General features: G+C 42.9%; 1 protein-coding gene across 3 annotated transcripts in view; it reads right to left on the reverse strand.

The window, feature by feature from the left end:
* Window positions 1-17,163, reverse strand: part of LOC141133868 (NACHT, LRR and PYD domains-containing protein 3-like) — a 302,902-nt gene extending 285,739 nt beyond the window's left edge. The window contains exon 1 of one of the 3 annotated variants that reach the window (XM_073623455.1): window positions 17,067-17,163. The gene's annotated coding sequence lies outside the window, so the exon portion shown is untranslated. The remainder of the gene's footprint in view (window positions 1-17,066) is intronic. The other 2 variants (XM_073623453.1, XM_073623456.1) reach the window with 2 other exon arrangements.
* Between the last annotated feature and the right edge of the window lie 8,404 nt (window positions 17,164-25,567).

Below are 25,567 nucleotides of genomic sequence, written 5' to 3' on the forward strand. Positions count from 1 at the left end.
ATGGACCTTGCTTTGGGCAGTATTCCAAATCATTTGGTGGAAGGAGGATTATGGTGTGGGGTTGTTTTTCAGGGTTTGGACTTGGCCCCTTAACTCTTAAGGTGTCAGCATACCAAGACATTTTGGACAAATTTATGCTCCCAACTGTGTGGCAACAGTTTGGGGATAAAAAATAGTAAATGTGCCCGCGCTAGTATAGTGTCACATATAAAATATATAAGAAATATATTTTCACATATAAAACACATGTAATGTGATAAATAAAACCATACAGGTAAAATATAATGCAAATAACTATAAATGATAAACCACCAAGTGCATATAAAGGTGCAATCGTGGTAGTAACTAATAAAAGTGCAACGTGCTAAAATATAAATATCAAAACACTTTCCAGTGACAAATGAGTGTATATCCCAATTAATAAATACAAATCACAAAAAAACGTGAATAAATAGTGTCCATAAAATGAATAAACATCATGCTTCTTCTGATGGGTGTATAAATCACAACACGTGAAAACTGTGCTCTCCCGTGATACCCCACATGTGCTTGCGCTCACCTTCAGTCCTGTGACACAGTAATTAAACGGTGTCAAAATAAGCATTGGGGCCACTCCTAGGCTCACTCAGGATACAATGATGCAAAGACACTCCTCCCAGGTGAAACTGCTAGGCTCACTCAGGTTACAATGATGCAAAAACACTCCTCTCAGGTAAAACCAAGATCCAAAATCATAGAAAAAACAAACAGAGGGACTCCATAGTGCAATATAGCCAGGACATTTATTAAAGAATAAGCCCTCCAAGAGGGTACTCACATTGGATGGGTGCTATAGTGCACCAGACTGTACAGGTAAAATAATAAGCAGCTGATCGTATGGCGTGCGGTATGGCATGTGCAATCCTCCTCCTCTGCTGACAGCTCCGTCCTACCCCTCCCCGATGCGTATTCGGCACAGGGGTTTCGTGCCTTCCTCTGGGGGATAACGTTATCCCCTTATCCCCCAGAGGAAGGCACGAAACCCCTGTGCCGAATACGCGTCGGGGAGGGGTAGGACGGAGCTGTCAGCAGAGGAGGAGGATTGCACATGCCATACCGCACGCCATACGATCAGCTGCTTATTATTTTACCTGTACAGTCTGGTGCACTATAGCACCCATCCAATGTGAGTACCCTCTTGGAGGGCTTATTCTTTAATAAATGTCCTGGCTATATTGCACTATGGAGTCCCTCTGTTTTTTCTATGATTTTGGATCTTGGTTTTACCTGAGAGGAGTGTTTTTGCACCATTGTAACCTGAGTGAGCCTAGCAGTTTCACCTGGGAGGAGTGTCTTTGCATCATTGTATCCTGAGTGAGCCTAGGAGTGGCCCCAATGCTTATTTTGACACCGTTTAATTACTGTGTCACAGGACTGAAGGTGAGCGCAAGCACATGTGGGGTGTCACGGGAGAGCACAGTTTTCACGTGTTGTGATTTATACACCCATCAGAAGAAGCATGATGTTTATTCACTCTATGGACACTATTTATTCACGTTTTTTTGTGATTTGTATTTATTAATTGGGATATACACTCATTTGTCACTGGAAAGTGTTTTTATATTTATATTTTAGCACGTTGCACTTTTATTAGTTACTACCACGATTGCACCTTTTATATGCACTTGGTGGTTTATCATTTATAGTTATTTGCATTATATTTTACCTGTATGGTTTTATTTATCACATTACATGTGTTTTATATGTGAAAATATTTCTTATATATTATATATATATTTTATATGTGACACTATACTAGCGCGGGCACATTTACTATTTTTTATCTATCTACACGCAATGAAACGTGGTTCAGTGCTTGCAGCTTAAATAGTTTACTCCTTAGAGGCATTAGTCCATCTGTGGCTCGCAAGACACCTATATTTTGTTAACAGTTTGGGGATGTCCCCTGTGATGGAACCATCCAGCAGCCTGCTTTGGTGCTTCCACCAGTATACCGCTTCCTCCAGTCTGGACATAGGAACCAGATATTATAGCTGACCATACAAGACTAGCCCACAAATAGCTTGTATGAGAACTGGTACACTGTATTGAACAGAAATACAGGCTTTTTATACACTTGAAAAATAGGTCAGTCACCACATGAACAATAACCCAAATATTTACCCAAAACATCACACAATGGTTTAGATAATGAAGTAGAGCTGAATCATGGCTAATCCAATCCTAGACTATCCTCCAAGAGTTAGTCAAATTAGCCACCAGACAGACACAATAGGTGAAGGGAAATTCACACTGTAATATCGGGGACCATTAGCTCTCGTGGCAGATGCGTTTGTCAGTGATTCATGCCAGTCAGAAACTATATTTAAGGGCATGGTAGCCCATTTTTATTAAAAAGGCAAATAAAAGTCTGTAACATAAAGGGTTCCCATGTGGGGGTTCATCTCCAGCAAATAAACACAATATAAAATGCAAACCCACCTGGCTTTCTTTAGCAGTACCTCTGCTCTTTATCCTGGTCACATAGACCACAGGATTCCTCAATGTGGATGGCTTCACTTTAGTGCCCACAGCTCCGCTTTGGCCTTAGTCCTCAGGCCGTTCCACTGCCTCTTGCAGTCACACATTCTGGCTGCTTCCTGCAGCCCCTCTGACTCCTGAAGACCTCCTGTCTCTCTGGGTGTGGAGCAGTCTCCAACTGGGAGCCATGAGGTCTTCCCATACCCTCATTATAAGTGCTGTGCTCACCTGAGCACACACCCTGCTGGTAATCTACAAAGTCTGGACACAGAGTTGGAGATCCCGTCCCACCCAAGGCACTATGGAATCTCCAAACTACAGAGCCCCATGACCGAATACCAAAACCTGGAGAAAGCTGCGAAAGCATAAACATAAGAGGGACACGGGGAGCTGAAACAAGAGTTTACAGACCTCTCTAAGGTAAGCTGGGTTCCACAGGCCCCCCGCCATGACAGCCCCTTCCTGTTCCAACATGACTGCGCACCAGTGCACAAAGCAAGGTCCTTAAAGACATGGATGAGCAAGTTTGGGGTGGAGGAACTTGAGTGCCCTGCACAGAGTCCTGACCTCAACCTGATAGAACACCTTTGGGATCAATTAGAGTGGAGACTATGAGCCAGGCCTTCTCGTCCAACATCAGTGCCTGACCTCACAAATGCGCTTCTGGAAGAATTGTCAAACATTCCCATATACACACTCCTAAACCTTGTGGACAGCCTTCCCAGAAGAGTTGAAGCTGTTATAGCTCTGTTAGACTGGGATGCCATTAAAGTTCATGTGTGTAAAGGCATGTGTCCCAATACTTTTGACAATATAGTGTATGCAACATAAAGAATTAGCTCATTGTCACTTGCATAAATTTGGCAATAAGAATGGTCGGCTCTTAGCTCAATGGATTAGGGTTCCTGCATGTATACATCTAAGATATCATGCTCATCTCAGGGCTTTCTAGATTCCTCTGAAGCCATAGCCAAAGATTTTCAGTTATATTACTCCTATATAACATTTCAGCCACGTCATTGGATACTCGTGATTATTCACCTACTACTTCATTATTACACTATATTCAGCCACCTGCTATCTAAACTTTATCAGCTGATGTTGCTGAGGAACTCTCAAAGCCATTCAAGGCCTCTGACATTGTCTCTGCAATTAATCTTTTCCTGTGAGGGAGAAGTCCAGGTCCGGGTGGCTTTACCTTACATTTCTAGTCTTATTTTTCAGACTATCTGCCTCCAGTTATGGAAAAAGTGTTCAATTCCATCTCACGGCACTCTCAAGACACGCATACAACTGTTATTCCAAAAGCCAACAAAGTTCCGGCACTAAGCTGTAGCTACAGACCCATTTATTTCATTCATTTGGATTAACCATTTTACGATCGTCTTATTGTAGCTTTACTGCTACAGGATGACCACTGTGCGCACGATCATGTGTATACTTCATTCCGCACATCCGGGTCCCCGCTCGTATCACAGCGGGAACCAATCAGCGGGTACTCTATCTCCTCCGACACCCATAGATTACGCCATTACTAGTAGTTGCATGTAGGCTTCAGTCTTATATACCTTCCCTGATTCATTTAGATCAGGTTGGGTTTGTCCTTGGTAGAGAGGCCGGGGACAACACCACCTAAACATTCACTCTCATTGATTATGTTAGTATAAAACATTTCCCTTCTCGCAATTGATGTGGAGAAGGCTTTTGACTGCGTCTCATCAGATTTTATCTCAACCTCCCTTACACAGATTGGTAGACCATAGAACTTGTTAACCACTTCAGCCCCGGAAGGATTTACCCCCTTCCTGACCAGAGCACTTTTTACAATTTGGCACTGCGTCGCTTTAACTGCTAATTGCGCGGTCATGCAATGCTGTACCCAAACAAAATTTGCGTCCCTTTCTTCCCACAAATAGAGCTTTCTTTTGATGGTATTTGATCACCTCTGCCGTTTTTTATTTTTTGCGCTATAAACGGAAAAAGACCGAAAATTTTGAAAAAAAAATGATATTTTCTACTTTTTGTTTTATAAAAAAATCCAATAAACTCAGTTTTAGTCATACATTTAAGCCAAAATGTATTCGGCCACATGTCTTTGGTAAAAAAATGTCAATAAGCGTATATTTATTGGTTTGCGCAAAAGTCTACAAACTAGGGTACATTTTCTGGAATTTACACAGCTTTTAGTTTGACTGCCTATGTCATTTCTTGAGGTGCTAAAATGGCAGGGCAGTACAAAACCCCCCAAATGACCCCATTTTGGAAAGTAGACACCCCAAGGAAATTGCTGAGAGGCATGTTGGGCCCATTGAATATTTATTTTTTGTCTCAAGTGATTGAATAATGACAAAAAAAAAAATTTACAAAAAGTTGTCACTAAATGATATATTGCTCACACAGGCCATGGGCATATGTGGAATTGCACCCCAAAATACATTATGCTGCTTCTCCTGAGTACGGGGATACCACATGTGTGGGACTTTTTGGGAGCCTAGCCGCGTACGGGGCCCCAAAAACCAAGCACCGCCTTCAGGATTTCTAAAGACATAAATTTTTGATTTTGCTCCTCACTACCTATCACAGTTTTGAAGGCCATAAAATGCCAAGATGGCACAAAACCCCCCCCAAATGACCCCATTTTGGAAATTAGACACCCCAAGCTATTTGTTGAGAGGCATGTTGAGTCCATGGAATATTTTATATTTTGACACAAGTTGCGGGAAAGTGACAATTTTTATTTTTTTTTTGCACAAAGTTGTCACTAAATTATATATTGCTCACACATGACATGGGTATATGTGGAATTACACCCCAAAATACATTCTGCTGCTTCTCCTGAGTACGGGGATACCACATGAGTGGCACTTTTTGGGAGCCTAGCTTCATACGGTGCCCCGAAATCCAATCACCGCCTTCAGGATTTCTAAGGGCGTACATTTTTGATTTCACTCCTCACTACCCATCACAGTTTCAAAGGCCATAAAATGATAAGATGGCACAAAACCCCCCAAAATGACCCCATTTTGGAAAGTAGACACCCCAAGCTATTTGCTGAGAGGCATGGTGAGTATTTTGCACCTCTCATTTGTTTTTGAAAATGAAGAAAGACAAGAAAAACGTTTTTTTTTTTCTTTTTTCAATTTTCAAAAGTTTGTGACAAAAAGTGAGGTCTGCAAAATACTCACTATACCTCTCAGCAAATAGCTTTGGGTGTCTACTTTCCAAAATGGGGTAATTGGGGGGGGGGTTGTGCCATCTGGGCATTCCATGGCCTCCGAAACTGTGATAGGCAGTGAAGAGTGAAATCAAAAATTTACACCCTTAGAAAGCCTGAAGGCGGTGCTTGGTTTTCGGCGTCCCGTACGCGGCTAGGCTCCCAAAAAGTCTCACACATGTGGTATCCCCGTACTCAGGAGAAGCAACAGAATTTATTTTGGGGTGTAATTTCACATATTCCCATGGCATGTTTGAGCAATATATCATTTAGTGACAACTTTGTGCAAAAAAGAAAAAAATTGTCTTTTTCCCCGCAACTTGTGTCACAATATAAAATATTCCATGGACTCGACATGCCTCTCAGCAAATAGCTTGGGGTGTCTACTTTCCAAAATGGGGTCATTGGGGGGGGGGTTTGAACTGTCCTGGCATTTTATGCACAACATTTAGAAGCTTATGTCACACATCACCCACTCTTCTAACCACAAGACAAAGCCCTTTCTGACACTTTTTGTTTACATGAAAAAATAAATTTTTTTGCAAGAAAATTACTTTGAATCCCCAAACATTATATATATATTTTTAAAGAAAATGCCCTACAGATTAAAATGGTGGGTGTTTATTTATTTTTTTTCACACAGTATTTGCGCAGCGATTTTTCAAACGCATTTTTTGGGGAAAAAACACACTTTTTAAAATTTTAATGCACTAAAACACACTATATTGCCCAAATGTTTGATGAAATAATAAAGATGATCTTAGGCCGAGTACATGGATACCAAACATGACATGCTTTAAAATTGCGCACAAACGTGCAGTGGCGACAAACTAAATACATTTTTAAAAGCCTTTACAGGTTACCACTTTAGATTTACAGAGGAGGTCTACTGCTAAAATTATTGCCCTCGATCTGACCTTTGCGGTGATACCTCACATGCATGGTGCAATTGCTGTTTACATTTCACGCCAGACCGACGCTTGCGTTTGCCTTTGTGCGAGAGCAGGGGGGGACAGGGGTGCTTTTTTTTTTTCTTTATTATTTTTTTGCTTTTTTATCTTATTTTTAAACTGTTCCTTTCATTTTTATTTTTTTTAAATCATTTTTATTGTTATCTCAGGGAATGTAAATATCCCCTATGATAGCAATAGGTAGTGACAGGTACTCTTTTTTGAAAAAAATTGGGTCTATTAGACCCTAGATCTCTCCTCTGCCCTCAAAGCATCTGACCACACCAAGATCGTGTGATAAAATGCTTTCCCAATTTCCCAATGGCGCTGTTTACATCCGGCGAAATCGAAGTCATGAAATGCTCGTAGCTTCCGGTTTCTTAGGCCATAGAGATGTTTGGAGCCATTCTGGTCTCTGATCAGCTCTATGGTCAGCTGGCTGAATCACCGGCTGCATTCTCAGGTTCCCTGTTTGGACAGGATAGCCAGAGAAAAACATGGAAGACGGTGGGGGGGGTCATTCCCTCTCACTCCTTGTAAAAGCAGTCTAGAGGCTAATTAGCCACTAGGATTGCTTTTACATGAAAGCTGACTTCTGGCTGAAAAGAATGATACCAAGATGATACCTAAACCTGCAGGCATCATTCTGGTATAACCACTCAAAGTCCAGCAACATACCAGTATGTTGCTGGTCCTTGTTGGGCATATATTGTAAACTTTTTTTCATGCAGCCTGTGGGCTGAACTAAAAAAAAGATATTGATCGGTGGGTATGCCCACCATTAGAATACCTCCCTTCATCCACCCACTTCTAATGATGGGCATACATGCACCGTTTATATATGTGGAAGCATGGGGGCATCCTCCCGCAAAAGGCAGGAGCAAATCGCTCCTCCACCCACTGCTGCCCCCACGCTTTGGCATATATGCTGAAGTATGTAACTGTGGTGGTGAAATCACCTCTGACAGCGCTGGAGTCACGGCTTTATATATCGTGGGAGCAAACGCTGTTGCTGTCAAGATAAATAAATCCGCGCTGCAACTGAATGGCGTACCTGCTAAGCAAATGATGGTTAACAAAAAACAAAGTAACATTACAGTATAACAGTAATACTTACCATACCTGCAAAGCAAATACAAAAAAACATAGTAAAAAATAAAACATTTAACGCAACCTGTGCCTACCTAAAATATATATATATGCCGAAGCATGGGGGCATCCTCCCACAAAAGGCAGGAGCAAATCGCTCCTCCACCCACTGCTGCCCCCACGCTTCGGCATATATGCTGAAGTATGTAACTGTGGTGGTGAAATCACCTCCGACAGCGCTGGAGTCACGGCTTTATGTATCGTGGGAGCAAACGCTGTTGCTGTCAAGATAAATAAATCCACGCTGCAGCTGAATGGCGTACCTGAAAACAAAAAAATGGTTAAAACACAGTAAACTATAAAAAAATTACATACCTGAAAAGCAAACATGATAAAACATAACAATAAAACATTGCAGAATAGAATACAGTAAAAAAGAGCAGAACAATAGAGAGAGAGAGAGAACAATAAAACGACAACTATTTTAGTTTTTTTTATTTTATATTTTTTTGTGTATTTTTTTTTTTTTTTTTTACTTTTTTTTTTTTTTTGCATTTTTTTTTTTTATAACTGTAACTTTTAAAACTGTAACGGTTCCAGGTTTGGGTCTCTCAAAATGCGATGGCATCTTGGGAGACCCTGTGAAAGTGTGTCCTAGTCTGTGCAGTGCTGTACCCTACGCTAAAACTCAACTAGTGTATGGTAGCGTTCAAAACATTCACCAATGCAAAGACCAGGATTGCCAGGACAGGAGGGACAATAATACCGGGTGTCACGCCTAAATCCGCGCTTTCTGCAGACACAATATTTTCTTTGGGGGGTTCGTTGGGTAGGGGTACTCTGGAGGACATAAGGAAAATGCCTCTCATGCAGCCGGCCTACTGCATTTGGTTGGGGAAGGTGAGGTGGAGCACCGTCTGGAAATAGAAGGGCTCTGACAATCTCTTCCTGGAATTTAAGGAAGGATCCAGTCCTTCCTGAAGCTCTGTATAGCACATGAGCGTTCAGCAAAGCCAATTGAAATAAATAAACAGACACTTTTTTGTACCAGCGTCTGGCCTTACGGGCAATTAGGTACGGCGCCAACAACTGGTCGTTGAGGTCCACCCCTCCCATATTAAGGTTATATTCGTGGACACAGAGGGGTTTCTCCACAACACCAGTCGCCGTAGTAATTTGGGTAGTTGTGTCTGCATGAAGGGAGGTGAGAACCAGGCCCGGACTGGCCATAGGGCATACCGGGCATATGCCCGGTGGGCTGGGGGCCACTGGGCCGCATGTCATGTCTCCCCACTCTGCAGCTGCTTGGCCGGCCCTGCTCATTCCTCTCTGCAACAACTTGTGACAAGCTCCCCGGCCGAATCCGCGGCCAACTCCGCGGAGACGGCCGCATTTCTTTCTGGCAGAGTCCCGGCCGTGTCCCCACTATCAAGGCAGCGGGCTGGGCTGCTCCTTGTGCTAGCGCCGCTCACCACGGCCGGCTCCACGGCCACCTCCGCGGCCGTCCAGCCAGCCTTCTATTGAGCTTAGGAGGAAATGAAGAGATAGGACAGGTCATGTGACCGTGAAGGGGGAGGAGCTGGATGAGACCTCCTCTGCCTGGTGTGTCGTAAAAGGACCTGGGACTGCTAGAAAGGACCTAGTAGAAAGGTAAGGTAAGTGACAGACACTATGCCAGCCTGACAATATGTTTTTTTGTTGTTTTTTTTTTTTGTATCTTGGCCAATAATGTCTTTTTTTTATCATGCCTGCCAGTGTGTTTTTTTTTGTACCTTAGCTGATAATGTTTTTTTTTTTCATGCCTTGCACTGCCAATGTTTTAAACTGATCTTAATAAAAAATAAAAGTGGTCAGTCTCTCTTAGAGACCCCTTTCACACTGGGGCAGTGCGGGCATTTACTGCTGTTATAGCGGCGCTTTGGCGCTGCTAGCAGGCGCTTTTAACCCCCCAGAAAGGGTTAAAAGCACCCGCTTAGCGTTGCTTTTGAAGCGCTTTTAAGTCGCTTTGAAAACGGTACTCATTCATTTTAATGGGCAGGGGTGGTGGAGGTGCGGTGTATGCACTACTCCCGCACTGCCCCAAAGATGCTGCTTGCAGGACTTTTTTTCCCGTCCTGCAAGCGCACTGCTCCAGCATGAAAGCACAGAAGAGGCAGTTTACAAGTGCTTTTTGTAGTGCAAAAACACCTGTAAAGCGCCTCAGTATGAAAGGGGTCTTACACAATTTGAGTGATGCTAAACAAAGGTGGAAGGACCCCTTTCACACATAGACCGCTCCGTGGTAGCGTTAAAGCACCGCTCGTTTTAGCCGCACTTTACAGGTGCTGCAGTGCCACTTTGCGGGCGGTAGCATCCTGCAAGCGCACCGCCCCCAGTGTGAAAGCCCTCGGGCTTTCACACTGGGGAGGCTTGAGAGGCACTTTTCAGGCACTATTTTTAGCGCTAAAATGCCTGAAAAGCACCTCAGTGTGAAAGGGGTCAAAGTGATGGGCCTGGCATCAGTCAAACATTGTGTGAGAGAGGAACAGTTCTTGTGCCCAAAAGGTCTCCTGCATTGAGCCCACGTTCACCGATATGGCATGCGATTTGACATGTTAAAGCGCATGCCATATCGGCGGGTATTTCCGGCAATAGCACCGTCTGACACCTTTCGGGTATATATTTAAAACAAAATTTAAAATGGTTACTTAGTTTATCACCTCCTGTACTCTGGTCTCTGGTCATCTCCTGTATTAGATCCGCAGTCTCTGGTCATCTCCTCTATTAGATCCGCAGTCTCTGGTCATCTCCTGTATTAGATCCGCAGTCTATGGTCATCTCATGTATTAGATCCGCAGTCTCTGGTCATCTCATGTACTAGATCCGCAGTCTCTGGTCATCTCATGTACTAGATCCGCAGTCTCTGGTCATCTCATGTACTAGATCCGCAGTCTCTGGTCATCTCATGTACTAGATCCGCAGTCTCTGGTCATCTCATGTACTAGATCCTCAGTCTCTGGTCATCTCCTGTACTAGATCCGCTGTCTCTGGTCATCTCCTGTACTAGATCCGCAGTCTCTGGTCATCTCCTGTACTAGATCCGCAGTCTCTGGTCATCTCATGTATTAGATCCGCAGTCTCTGGTCATCTCATGTACTAGATCCTCAGTCTCTGGTCATCTCCTGTACTAGATCCGCAGTCTCTGGTCATCTCATGTATTAGATCCGCAGTCTCTGGTCATCTCATGTATTAGATCCGCAGTCTCTGGTCATCTCCTGTATTAGATTTGCAGTCTCTGGTCATCTCATGTATTAGATCCGCAGTCTCTGGTCATCTCCTGTATTAGATTTGCAGTCTCTGGTCATCTCCTGTATTCAATTTGCAGTCTCTGGTCATCTCTTGTATTAGATTTGCAGTCTCTAATCATCTCCTGCACTTGATCCGCAGTCTCTGATCATCTCATGTATTAGATCTGCAGTCTCTGGTCATCTCATGTATTATATCCGCAATCTCTGGTCATCTCATGTATAAGATCCGCAGTCCCTGGTCATCTCCTGTATTAGATTTGCCATTATTTGTAATGCCATTATTATTGGTTACCATAATTTGTAATTTGGTTTTTAAAAAAATGGGCTGCTCAGCTTAGAATGCCCGGGCCTAATTTTTGTCCCAGTCCGGGCCTGGTGAGAACGAAAACATTCTTCTTATCCCTCCACTTCATAGCGAGCAAATTATTATACTTCAAGCAGGCTCTCTCCCCCAGCCTAAGACGGGAATCTACAAGCCGCTGAGGAAAGCCCCGGCGATTAGGTCGCACAGTGCCACATGCTCCAATTTGATGATCAAAAAGGTGACTAAAGTGGCACACTCGTATAATAATTGTCCACGTACAAGTGGTACCCCTTTCCGAATAAGGGTGATACCAAGTCCCACACTATCTTGCCAGCGCTTCCTATGTAGTCAGGGCAGTTTGTTAGCTCTATGTGACTATCTTTGCCCTCGTAAACCATAAAACTACATGTATAGCCTGTGGCCCTGTCACAGAGCTTATACATCTTGACCCCGTATCTGGCACGCTTGCTGGGAAGGTACTGTTTGAAGGACAAGCGGCCAGAAAATTTAATCAGGGACTCATCAACGCAGACAACTTGATGGGGAGTAAACAAGTCTGCAAAACTCTGGTTGAAGTGGTTTACGAGGGGCCGAATTTTGTAGAGCCGATCGTATTCAGGGTCTCCACGAGGACGACAGAGTTCATTGTCGTTGAAGTGCATGAACCGCAAAATCTGCTCGTATCATGCCCTGGCCATTGAAGCAGAGAACACGGGCATATGGTGAATTGAGTCAGTGGACCAATATGACCACAACTCACTCTTTTTGGTTATGCCCATGTTGAGGGAAAGGCCCAGAAAGATCTTAAATTCAGAGACCGTAATTGGTCTCCAATCTCTGGCAAGGGAGGACTGGGGAATAGTGGCGATGTGTTGACCAGCGTATAAATTGCTTTGGTCCACAATAGATCTATAGAGATCTTCGGTGAAAAACAGTGAATAAAAATCCAGTGGCATGAAGTCAACTGTTTCCACCTGAATTCCGGGTTGGCCAGTGAACAGGGGCAATACGGGTGCTGCAGAAGTGGTGGGTACCCAATTCGGATTGGCGAATGCAGCAGGAAGGGCACTATGGGCACGACGGGCCTGTGTTTGTCTTTTTGGTGGCAGCGGGACCCTACTAGTGCTTGCCACCTCACCAGCTTAAACTGCACTTATGAGACTCGCCACGTCACCACGTGATACTGCAGTGCTGGATGTACGACCAGGGTGTACTAGGCCGTTGGTATTTTGGGCTCTAAATTTAAGGGTACACTAGTGAGACTCACAGGCAAAAAAGCTCCTGACTGTCAGCGACTGATTCAAAGCGCTACCAAAAAACTGTTAGCGATCGCAGGGATCAGGCCTGACTCTGCGAACACTGCAGTTATGTGTGTTTAGTGTTTTTTTTGACAGTTATCGATCGATACTGCACTTGGGTGGGCTGGGCTGGGCCGAGGGGCAAACCGCAGGTGCTAGCAGGTATCTGGGCTGATCCCACTAACACTGCGTTTTTTTTGGGGGACCCTAAACTGCTGGGGAGTATAGATCTGATCGGATCAGATATCGATCCGTTCAGATACTATAGCACTAAGGGAGGTGTATGCTGCGTGCGTGGGTGTTAGCGGTACTGGCGCTTATCTGACGCTGCCTGGGGCAACGCAGACCTTATCTGACCCTAAAAACTTAACTTATATCATCGCCAGGCGATCAGGGGGTTAAACCTTTATAAGGTAATAAACGGAGGGTGCCCTAAAACTATAATAAACAAACCAACTAACCAGCGTCACCCGTAACAATTATATGGTGGTCACTGGTGAAAGGGTTAACTAGGGGGCAATAAAGGGGTTAAAACCTTTAGTAGGTAGTATATGGGGGTCCCTGTTGCTATAAAACACTGACGGCGAACCTATATACTTACCTCCCTAACTAGCGTCACCTGTGTCACTAATACAGCGATCAGAAAAACGATTGCTTAGTGACACTGGTGACGGGGGGTGATCATGGGGTTAAAACTTTATTAGGGGGGTCAGGGGGGTACCCTGGACCTAAAGGGGGGTACCCTAGACCTAAAGGGGGCTAACCTAACTGCCCTAACACTTATAACTGTCACAAACTGACACCAATGCAATAATCAGAAAAAAAAAAACTGCTATTGGTGTCAGTGTGACAGGGGGTACAGGGGGGTGATCAGGGGGTGACAGGGGGGTGACAAGTGTGCCTGCGTGTTCTACTGTTAGTGTAGTGTTGGTGCAAACTTACTTGGATGTCTTCTCTCCCCGGCGCCAGAACGAAAAGACCGGCTCGAGGAGAGTGACATCACTTCCTCCGCTTCTGTTTACATTCACAGAAGCCGAGGAAGCCCGTCATTGGCCAGGAGCGATTGCGAGGGGGGAGCCATGAATAAGTGGCCTCCCCCTCACCTTTGATCGACCCTGACCTGAATCCGACTGCTGCTGGCATCGGGGGGGGGTCCGATCAGACCCCCCACCCGCGGGCAGGCAAGGACGTACCTGTAAGCCCTTTTGCCTGCCCGTGCCGCTCTGCCGACGTACATCGTCGTGCGGCGGTCGGCAACTGGTTAAATAAAATATTGTCTCTCTATGAAACCCTCATCGGCTAGAGTTAGGATCAATGGTATCCTCTCCGATTCCATTCATATACATAATGGCACTCGCCAAGGGTGCCCACTCTCTGCCTTACTTATAGGGCTTCCAATAGGGCAATGTGAGATTAAGCTGAGTTTATACACAGATTATCTATTATTATATATATCACATTAAACTTAAGGAATGGTGAACTCTGAAACATTCCTGGTTCAGGCGGACGGCATTATTAAAAAAATTTATATTTTACCACAAATTCTTTATGTTTTCCAAACAGTCCTGTTGTGAATTCATGAAGAAATACATTTTATATTTACTGTCAGAAATGTGAGCGTTGCTTAGGCCTCAAAATAGATAAACTATGATATTGCTCTCTTGAAACCAGTTAAAACAAGATTGATGAACTAAAAGGTCTTTGAGTTCAGATGTGTTTACAAGTCTCCAATATATCAACTATTGAAGACTTTTACAGGCATGTATTATGAGAGAAACTCGCTGGAATAATGGTAGCTCTCGTCACAAAACAAGGAGATATTTACATGGTTTTAGTGGATAAACAAAAGTGACAAACACAGCCATAGGAAAAAAAAGGTTCTACAGACTGTTATCACATTGAAATTACCTCACCTGACCCAAACCGTTGTGGTCGAGTGAGGAACCGTTTAAATAGCTAACACAACTCATTGTGTAGATTTTAGGAATTGTGGACACAGCTAAACTATCTAAATATCCATTGAAACTAAGTTCAATTCAACACATGGTGGGAAAGATTTGAAATTTGTGCAAGTAAAAAATATTTTATAAGTACCTATATGGTTATTATAAATCATCCAAATTATGTATGATAATGTAGGTCACAGAGACCATTATAATTTTAGTATCTGCGGACCCAGCAACTTTGGTATAAAGAAAATATTTATGAAAGTGTGATTTTATAAGTAGAAGTGTTTTAAGGAACTAATTAGTATTATGAAAAACATATAATTATGATTATAACTATATAAGACAGTAGCCTAAGTTTAGATAAACAAATATTCATTGGATATACCAGAATTATACATGTATCCATATAGATAACCATTTTATGTGATAGGGATTAACATGTGTCTTTCATAGACAGACCAGTTTTTATAGATATACATATATATATAACCAGTTGATGTAATAGTGATTAATCAAGATTATACTGAGTGTATTTTACATTAGACCGATTACCAGAATATTTAAAGGTATATATTCTTCTCACCATTATACACATTATGAAAATAGAACGTATTAACTTAAAAAGATCAACTCAAAACACATGTGAGACACCAGACTGACACTCTCAGATACTGAGATATACATGCACCATGCATCAATACATATCTTTACATTCATGAAGATTCCTCAACACCTGATACTTGGAACTCGGAGGTCGCAAGAAGTAAATCCTCTTTAAGAGTATCCATTTTGAAAACCACGGCAGCCATCTTAACTCTGTTAACCAGCAATCCAGACTAGTAGCCATCTTGGAATGGGTAATTATGTCATGTTGATTTTATCTGGTCTGTTCTCTCAAATATTGATGTATTGAATGTTATACAATTGATTATCGTTCTCCCGAATCAATAACCGCATTGTAGATTTTTCTCTAAAGATTCAAATTATTCATTATATTTTTCTTTTTGCATAGTTGCCACTGTTATTGACAAAGCAAATGTCTAATTTATTTCACATTTTTAACCACTTACTTACCTGCAGTATAGTAATGGTTGGACGTGTGAAATACAGACATTCTGTTTCATTGTCAAGTTCACAAGGTTATGGATTCTGCTGAGAAGTTATCATGGTGGTATTATGTCAAAGGGACGGTACGCCCATTTTTGTAAGTATTTTTATTGATTTTCAAGATGTTCATGTAACGCAATCGGTATCTTAATTTCATGTGATTATTTGTTTTTTGTCAACCAATAAATGTAACTATTTTGTATGATCACATGTCTCCACGAATAAGTTTCATATGCATAGACTGTGTCATATAGATTGATTTTGTATCTTAAAAATATCCTCGTTAAAAATTACTAAATAATTATTACTGTGCGGGAAACCTGTCCTTAAAAAGCACAACAGTCCCCACCGACCCTCCACAGGCTTTTTTAGTTCATTAAAATCTTTATTTTTGGGATACACATGGGCTGACTCCCCAGCCAGGATCAGATACAATATCCTCACTAGGCTTAAATCTTTGGGAGGGGAAAGCTTACCCCATTTGGGTTACTATCACAAGGCAAAACACCTTACCAGTATTTTGGATTGGTTTCATAATTCCTCTGGGAAACTATTGGTTCAAATAGATGAACAGTTGTCCAATTCTCCTCTTACATCTCTATCATGAACTTTGCCTTCTTTACAAACATGAACGGGCTTTATATCTCTGGGTGTCTCATTAGCTCTTATGCCGCGTACACACGACCGGTTTTCCCGTCGGAATACTCTGAAGATTTTTCCGACGGAATTCCGCTGAAACTGTCTTGCATACACATGATCACACCAAAGTCCGACCGTCCAGAATGCGGTGACGTACAACACGTACGACGGGACTAGAAAAAGGAAGTTCAGTAGCCAATAGCTTCCGTCTCGTACTTCCTTCAGAGCATGCATCGAACAGCATACAGACGAGGGGTTTTCCCGATAGGAATTGGTTCCATCAGAAAAATTTAGAACATGTTCTCTTTCTAGGTCCGTCAGAATTTACGACGTAAAAAGTGAGATGGGGCATACACATGATCGGAATAGACGATGAAAAGCTTCCGTTGGACTTTTTCTGTCAGACATTCCGCTTGTGTGTACACAGCATTAGAGTTTGGGACCATACACTTCAAATCTTTCCGCTGTCCTCTTATGTGAGTGTTGAATTCTATTTGATACACTTTTGAGACCTGCACCAGATTGGTATTGTTATATGAGTGGTGGGAGGAGGTATTCCCCTCACATCCTGCCCCCTATATGATTTGTGATTTTATTTTTTGTAGTGGTTCTTTCACTCTGTTTCTTCGTAATTATTGCTATACTCTAATAAAATATATTGTTACAAATATTATTAAAAAAAGGAAAAGAAGAATGATTGGTGTCTCACCTTATTAGATCTGTCCATACATCCTCAGATTGTATGTTCTCTTCCGATAATGAAGAGATCTGAAAATAGTTCTAGTGAGCAAAGATGTTTTTCTGCCTCGGAGGTGGAGAGGTGGAATTTCCAGTAACATATCACACCTCCACCCATATAGACTATTCAGACGCCCTTATTCTCTAATACAACACGGCACTGGGTGTGTCCACATTCCTCATCCTGTATAACAAGCTGAACACGTCTCATCTAGAGGCTTGCCATATATTATACAATTTTCTTATTTAATTTCCTTTAGATTTACCTTCAATTATGTAGTGCAAGGACCTGCCTGATTGCATGCAAATTGAAAGTGTTTAGGTTTGACCTTATATCATCTGGTTTTGGTAAATCTGAAGGAAAATGGTATAATTTATGGCCAGCCTAAGGGGTCTATTCATAAAAAGATCTGCAGAGCTATTCAACCAGCAAACTGCATGTCTATCTGTCATGGATGGGGGACTGAGGGTGGAGGGATGGGGGAGCCTGGTATCTCCATATGTTGTATGTCCTCAGAAATCAACCAATATTTTTGTAGATTTCTTTATATATTGCTGAACAACTTGGATAGGATACAGGGAGCGGAGGGATACTCCAGAACACTAAACAGTACTAGGAGGACCCTCTTCACTCTGCAGATACTTTTCAGAAGAGTCCCTTCAAATGGTAGCTCAGGGAATAGACAGCACTGGGACACCATAAGCAATGTTCCAGGACAGGCAAGTCTTAGGATTAGTGTACCAGGGGTTAAGCGCAGCAACAGTCACCCAGATTCTGCCCTCAGGTCTATACTCAGAAGTCCTCGGATGCCTCTTCCATTATCAGACAGAATTTTTTTTAGTGAACGCTCCAGACCGGATCCTAGGTGAAATCCCCCTTCTTTAGCTTCAGAGGTATTTAGAAAGTAGGCCTCCCCCCAGCTTTAGCATAGTGGGGGCCTTGATGAGCTCAAGTAAATCTCAGCTGGGCTGCCTGGGTGGGCAGCAGCCCCCCAGGCTGGGAACTTCTCCTCCTGGACAAGAACAAGAACTTCTGTAGGCCTCAGGCTTTTTATGTGCTGTGCAGCCACCTACTGGGCACACCTCACTAGGGATTGCCTGAGACCTCATAAATATTATGGATACTCATTTGGCCTATTCCACTCCTATGTTCTGAGTTTTCCAGAAGACAGGGTGGAGCAATCAATCCTGCAGCCTGTAAAACCCTGATCAGTCCAAAGCAATCAATCACTGCTCCACTGATTACAGAACAGCCCCCCAAAAAATAAATATACCCGACATCCCAGCACCTAACTAGGAGGGTGCTACATATAGATGAAGGGAATCTCCGGCCATGTGAACAAAGGAGACATAGTTCTTTTCTTTCCGAGGACTAGCACTTTATTTAGGACAATTTTTAACGCTGAGTTTCCTTGTAGAAAGAATAAAATGTACCAGCGTCATATTAAGGAAAAGGGATTATGGGCACTCAGGATGACATCCATGAAATGGTATTCCTTTGTTGAAAAGATGTGTACAATGCTGTAAGAACAGCCTCAGACCGTCCGAAAAGGATAGGCTGTTTTTACAGCATTGTACACATCTTTTCAATAAAGGAATACCATTTTATGAAAGTCATCCTGAGTGCCGACCATCCCTTTCTTTAATCTGGTACACTGGAGGTGTTGGCAGTCTGGAGGTCTGAGCACCAGGTGGAGCTGTTATGTGGGAAGGTTGTAGCATCTACATACCTGTTTTCCCTAAATGTACCAGTATATCTTCATATTAATTAGGTGGCTGCATGAGGTGGGCACTGGACAGGTGTGCTGCATGTGTTGGGCACTGCACAGGTGTGCTGCATGAGGTGGGCTGCATGAAGTGGGCACTGGACAGGTGGGCTGTATTACGTGGGCACTTTACAGGTGGGCTGCATGAGGTGGGCACTGGACAGGTGGGCTGCATTAGGTGGACTGCATGAGGTGGGTACTGCAAAAGTGGGCTGCGTTAGGTGGGCACTGCACAGTTGTGCTGCATGAGGTGGGCACTGCACAGGTAGGCTGCATTTGGTGAGCACTGGACAGGTTGACTGCATGAGGTGGGCACTGCACATATGGCCTGCATGAGGTAGGCACTGCACTGGTAGGTTGCATTTGGTAGGCACTGATAAGGCTACATTTGATGCATTGATCTCTTGCACCGCCAGAGAGAGAGAGAGAGAGAGAGAGAGAGAGAGAGAGAGAGAGAGAGAGAGAGAGAGAGAGAGAGAGAGAGAGAGAGAGAATGTAGAGGGGGGACAACACAATTACAGTACAGTTCAATACAAAAGGTACTGGAGGGCCCGGCTCGTAGAGCTTACATTCTAAAGGGAGGGGGTAGTGATACAAAAGGTAATAGCTGCAGAGAATGATTTCATGGGGGTGATTATATATTTGCTGCAGAGAATGATTTGATGGGGGTGATTATATAATCACCCCCATCAAATCATTCTCTGCAGCTATTACCTTTTGTACCACCACCCCCTCCCTTTAGAATGTAAGCTCTATGAGCCGGGCCCTCCTGTACCTTTTGTATTGAACTGTACTGTAATTGTGTTGTCCCCCTATACATTGTAAAGCGGTGCGTATACTGTTGGCGCTATATAAATCTTGAATAATAATAATAATAATAAAAAATATATATATACATATCCCCATGTGCTTTCATATCTGTCTTATCTATATATCTATATGTAATACACTTTAAATGTGCTTTAAAATGCATGGTTTTCCTTTTTATGGACAAGAAAATGACATAATGATGTTGGGCTGGTATAATAATCCTATGGGGCTGGTATGACATTTTTTCCAGGGCTGGTTTTTATTCCCAGTCCGGCCCTGAGTGTGGAGTCACATTTTACTGATTTAAGTCTAAATTCAGACATCAGGCCACACATGATCTGAAAGTTCCTAAAAACAAGGTAAGGACTCTCGGGTTTACATGGTTACGGGATTTGTTTGTCTTCTTTTTTTTTTTTTAATTTTGATAAACTTTTTTATTAAGAAAACACATTTGTTTTCCAAACTTAAAACCACATTATTTAGCTAGTATACATTTTGCAAAGCAAGGAGCCAAGACATCAAACAAAGAAAAAAAAGGAAAAGGAAGAAAAAAAAGAAAGTCAGAAAAACAAACCATATATTCTCCACTATAACCCCATCCCTCCTCCTTCCCCTCCCTTACCCCATACATCCTTATGTACAACTTACATTCTCAACCAAACTTCCTCTCTTACTCAATCATAACTAAGTGTTCCAAATTATTCCGACTCTAACCATTGCTTCCATATTTTAACACATTTCTTTGTAGTTTCCCCTCTTGTTATATGTATATTTCTCCTTCCCAATCATATCTTTTACTACTTTCACCCATTCTACTACTGTTGGGGGATTTTTGTCCTGCCACTTACATGCAATTAGTTTCCTTCCTTGAAACAAGCATCTAGTTACAGCAATCTGTGTAGATCCCAGTACCGTATATACTCGAGTATAAGTCGAGGCCCTAATTTACCACAAAAAAAATGGGAAAAACTTAGTGACCCGAGTATAAGACGAGGGTGAGAATTGCACAGCTACTGTAAGTGGAAAAGAGGGTCAACAATGCCCATTTGCAGCATCACTGTGCCCATTTGCAGCCATAGGTCCCCCGAACTTCAAACTCGGTAGTTAAGGGTTCCTAGATGCCCCCTAGCTGCAGCCAAAACTTGGGGTCTCTGAACCCAAAGGGTCCCGAAACGACATTGCTGCAGATAGACACAGTTGACCGAATTTGGGGCCCCGTATCTCGGGGCCACTTAGTGCTAAGAACCCCAAATTTGGTGTGCAAACCCAGTGGAAATAGCACCATAAAATTTCCAAAGCTTGGGTTTCTAGCACCAAGTGGCCCCGAGATACAGGGCCCCAAAAATCAGTTCAGAAAATGTCAAGCACTTTTCTGCAGCAGAGAATGACATTTTCTGAACCAGGTTTGGGGCCCTGCATCTCAGGGCCACTTGGTGCTAGGAACCCCAGCTTTGGATATGTTGTGGTACCAGGTCCACTGGGTTTTCATACTAAATTTGGGGTTTCTAACACCAAGTGGCCCTGAGATATGGGGCCCCAAAGTCGGTTCGGAAAATGAAATTTTTTGCTGCAGAAAAGTGCTTGACTCGAGTATAAGTCGAGGGGGGCACTTTCAGCACAAAAAAATGTGCTGAAAAATTCGACTTATACTCGAGTATATACGGTACTCCTTCCTCTTCTATTAGACCCAAAAGGCACACCTTAGCCTCTGTATCCAATGAGGTCCCAAACACAGCGTTTATTTTTCCTATTATTCCCCTCCAGTACCGACCGTATGTAGCTTGGGACATCGCCAGATCATATGTACCAAGTCACCCCTCCTATCCCCACACCTTTGGCATTCTGCATTCGGTCCTCTCCTGAACATAAATAACTTTACAGGTGTATAATAGGACCTGTGTATCAAGTACAAGTGGGATACAATCTGTGAGAGTGAGAGCGAAACCTTAGGTCCTAAAGCCAGGACCTGCCTCCATTGCTCCTCCGTTATTGGCCCCACATTCTTCTCCCACTTGACCCTGTTACCATGTTCCACCTCTCCTTTCTGTCCTGCTCCCCTTACAGTGGGGACGGAAAGAATTTATTTAGACCCCCTTAAATTTTTCACTCTTTGTTATATTGCAGCCATTTGCTAAAATCACTTAAAGTGGAGTTCCACCCACTTTTACAACTCTTCAGCATCCCTCACTAAACTGTGCACTGTAAACAAATTGGATATGTTTTAATTTTTTTCTCAGCACTTACTGTTTATCTGCTGTATTCATTTTTCACTTCTTCCTCCCTGGTCACGGCCCATCACATCATTTCCTGTTTGCAATGCCTTCTGGGAAGGGGCGGCAACTTCCTCTGACACTGCCGTTGCTATGGAAACCTGACCTGAAACCTATTACACTGCTTGTGCTGCACTGAGCATGTGCGAGATCTGCAAGGATGAGATCCAGGAAGAAATACAGTCTGGCTTCAGATGCCCACACTGAAGATGGCCACGGCCTGCTGCAAGTTTATAAAATAACAAACTACTGCTATAAACTAATAAAACAGACCTTAGTTTACAGACTAACTTTACTAGAATACATTAAGCTTGTGTATTATAGGGGTATTTTTATTTAAAAAGTAGATTTTTCGGCCGGAACACCACTTTTAGTTCATTTTTTTTTCCTCATTATTGTACACACAGCACCCCATATTGTACACACAGCACCCCATATTGTACACACAGCACCCCATATTGTACACACAGCACCCCCATATTGTACACACAGCACCCCATATTGTACACACAGCACCCCATATTGACAGAAAAACACAGAATTGTTGACATTTTTGCAGATTTATTAAAAAAGAAAAACTGAAATATCACATGGTCCTAAGTATTCAGACCCTTTGCTCAGTATTTTAGTAGAAGCCCCTTTTGATCTAATACAGTCATTAATCTTTTTGGAAAAGATACAACAAGCTTTTCACACCTGGATTTGGGGATCCTCTGCCATTCCTCCTTGCAGATCCTCTCCAGTTCTGTCAGGTTGGATGGTAAACGTTGGTGGACGGCCATTTTTAGGTCTCTCCAGAGATGCTCAATTGGGTTTAAGTCAGGGCTCTGGCTGGGCCATTCAAGAACAGTCACGGAGTTCTTGTAAAGCCACTCCTTCGTTATTTTAGCTGTGTGCTTAGGATCATTGTCTTGTTGGAAGGTAAACCTTCGGCCCAGTCTGAGGTCCTGAGCACTCTGGAGAAGGTTTTCATCCAGGATATCCCTGTACTTGGCCGCATTCATCTTTCCCTCGATTGCAACCAGTCGTCCTGTCAGTGCAGCTGAAAAACACCCCCACAGCATGATGCTGCCACCACCATGCTTCACTGTTGGGACTGTATTGGACAGGTGATGAGCAGTGCCTGGTTTTCTCCACACATACCGCTTAGAATTAAGGTCAAAAAGTTCTATCTTGGTCTCATCAGACCAAAGAATCTTATTTCTCACCATCTTGGAGTCCTTCAGGTATTTTTTAGCAAACTCCATGCGGGCTTTCATGTGTCTTACACTGAGGAGAGGCTTCCGTCAGGCCACTCTGCCATAAAGCCCCAACTGGTGGAGGGCTGCAGTGATGGTTGACTTTCTACAACTTTCTCCCATCTCCCGACTGCATCTCTGGAGCTCAGCCACAGTGATCTTTGGGTTCTTCTTTACCTTTCTCACCATGGCTCTTCTCCCCCGATAGTTCAGTTTGGCCGGACGACCAGCTCTAGGAAGGGTTCTGGTCATCCCAAACATCTTCCATTTAAGGATTATGGAGGCCACTGTGCTCTTAGGAACCTTAAGTGCAGCAGAATTTTTTTTGTAACCTTGGCCAGATCTGTTCCTTGCCACAATTCTGTCTCTGAGCTCTTCAGGCAGTTCGTTTGACCTCATGATTCTCATTTGCTCTGACATGCACTGTGAGCTGTAAGGTCTTATATAGACAGGCGTGCGGCTTTCCTAATCAAGTCCAATCAGTATAATCAAACACAGCTGGACTCAAATGAAGGTGTAGAACCATCTCAAGGATGATCAGAAGAAATGGACAGCACCTGAGTTAAATATATGAGTGTCACAGCAAAGGGTCTGAATAGTTAGAACCATGTGATATTTCAGTTTTTTTTTTTTAATAAATCAAAAATGTCAACAATTCTGTGTTTTTCTGTAAATATGGGGGGGCTGTGTGTACAATACGGGGGGCTGTGTGTACAATATGGGGGGCTGTGTGTACAATACGGGGGGCTGTGTGTACAATATGGGGTGCTGTGTGTACAATATGGGGTGCTGTGTGTACAATATGGGGTGCTGTGTGTACATTAATGAGGAAAAAATGAACTTAAATGATTTTAGCAAATGGCTGCAATATAACAAAGAGTGAAAAATTTAAGGGGTTCTGAATACTTTCCGTCTCCACTGTATATGCTCATACATTTCTGATATTAACCCTTTTGTCTTCTTTACTTTAGTGCCTTTCTCTGGGTTGATTGAAAAAAAATACCTTAGATATTATTTTACATTAGATATAATGATGATATTATTGTACATTAGATGCAATGATGATATTACTGATTAAAGTTTACATTGGTTAGAAAAATGTGTTTAAGCTCTTATCTGATTATGTGTGGTATAAATTGTGTGTGAATTTACAATAAGGGGAGTACCAGTTTGCACCAAAGCTAGTGTTGTCTAGTCCTCGGGTACAATTCCCAGCTATAATTCCTTGTTCCAGTGTTCCAGCAGCGAGGACGCAGCACCCAGGCGGGGTGCCAGGTGGTCTGTCACAGTACTTTTTTGATATTTTTCAGTGCTGCATTCTAACATGACTTGGGTCCACAAATGGCTTCTACAGTAACATGACCTTTAAATGTGAGGAGAAAAAATACTTAAAAATGAGCTCATCATTGGGGCTCAGCAGCAAAGGGGTTAAAATGGATATTAGCCATTTATAATAGTAAAGTAAAATGACAAGTGTCCTAACCCCCAACTCACTGTAGTACTTTATATTGGTTTCAGTTCAGAAAAGTGTCCCACCTCTGCAGGACCTCCGGGGTGGATGGCGGCTCTGATGGATAATGGATTGACCAATAATCGATCCCAGACATCATACAGGGCAGTAATGAAGGAGGGAATGTTGTTCAGTACAATGTTCTCATCCACACATAGAAAAGCATCAACTGTCTTGAAGAATAACAGGATTGACCTAAGAAAAAATTCAAACAAATGGATAAAAACATCAATGGTCATTTTGTCAAACAAATCATTTTAGTTATATAGTTTTCATCAACAACATTTTTTCATTGATGAAGACTGGACTAAAACGAAATAAAAGTGAAGCTTTGATGACTAAATCTACTGTATTGACATTTTCATTAACTGACTAAAACTAGACTTAAATGTTAGGCATGGAAGAACAAATCTATTTGGACCTAAATCTGTGCATATATTGCGTGTTTAACCACTTTGCGCCCGCGCTATAGCCGAAAGACGGCTGCAGCGCGGACACTATCTGCCGGGAGGCCGTCCCTGGACGCCCTCCTGTTTACTTCTGCAATGCGCGCTCCCACGGGCGCGCATCGGGGAAGTTCTGTGCTGGCCGTGTTCCTTGGACACAACCAGTCACAGATCGCTGAAAACGACCAATCATAGCGGTCGTTTTCAGGAGGGAGAGTGAATCGCTGCGGCGGTAAGTAAAAAACAAACAAAAAAAAAACGAAAATAAAGTGTCAAACTGCCATCTGTCCCTGCCATCTATCCCTGTCATCTGTCCCTGCCATCTATCCCCAGTGCCATCTGTCCCCACTGTCATCTGTCATCAGTGCCACATAGTGCCATCTGTCATCAGTGCCATCTGTCATCAGTGCCACATAGTGCCATCTGTCATCA

Source organism: Aquarana catesbeiana, linkage group LG03 (assembly GCF_042186555.1).
Source record: "Aquarana catesbeiana isolate 2022-GZ linkage group LG03, ASM4218655v1, whole genome shotgun sequence".
In the NCBI taxonomy this organism is placed as follows: Eukaryota; Metazoa; Chordata; class Amphibia; order Anura; family Ranidae; genus Aquarana; species Aquarana catesbeiana.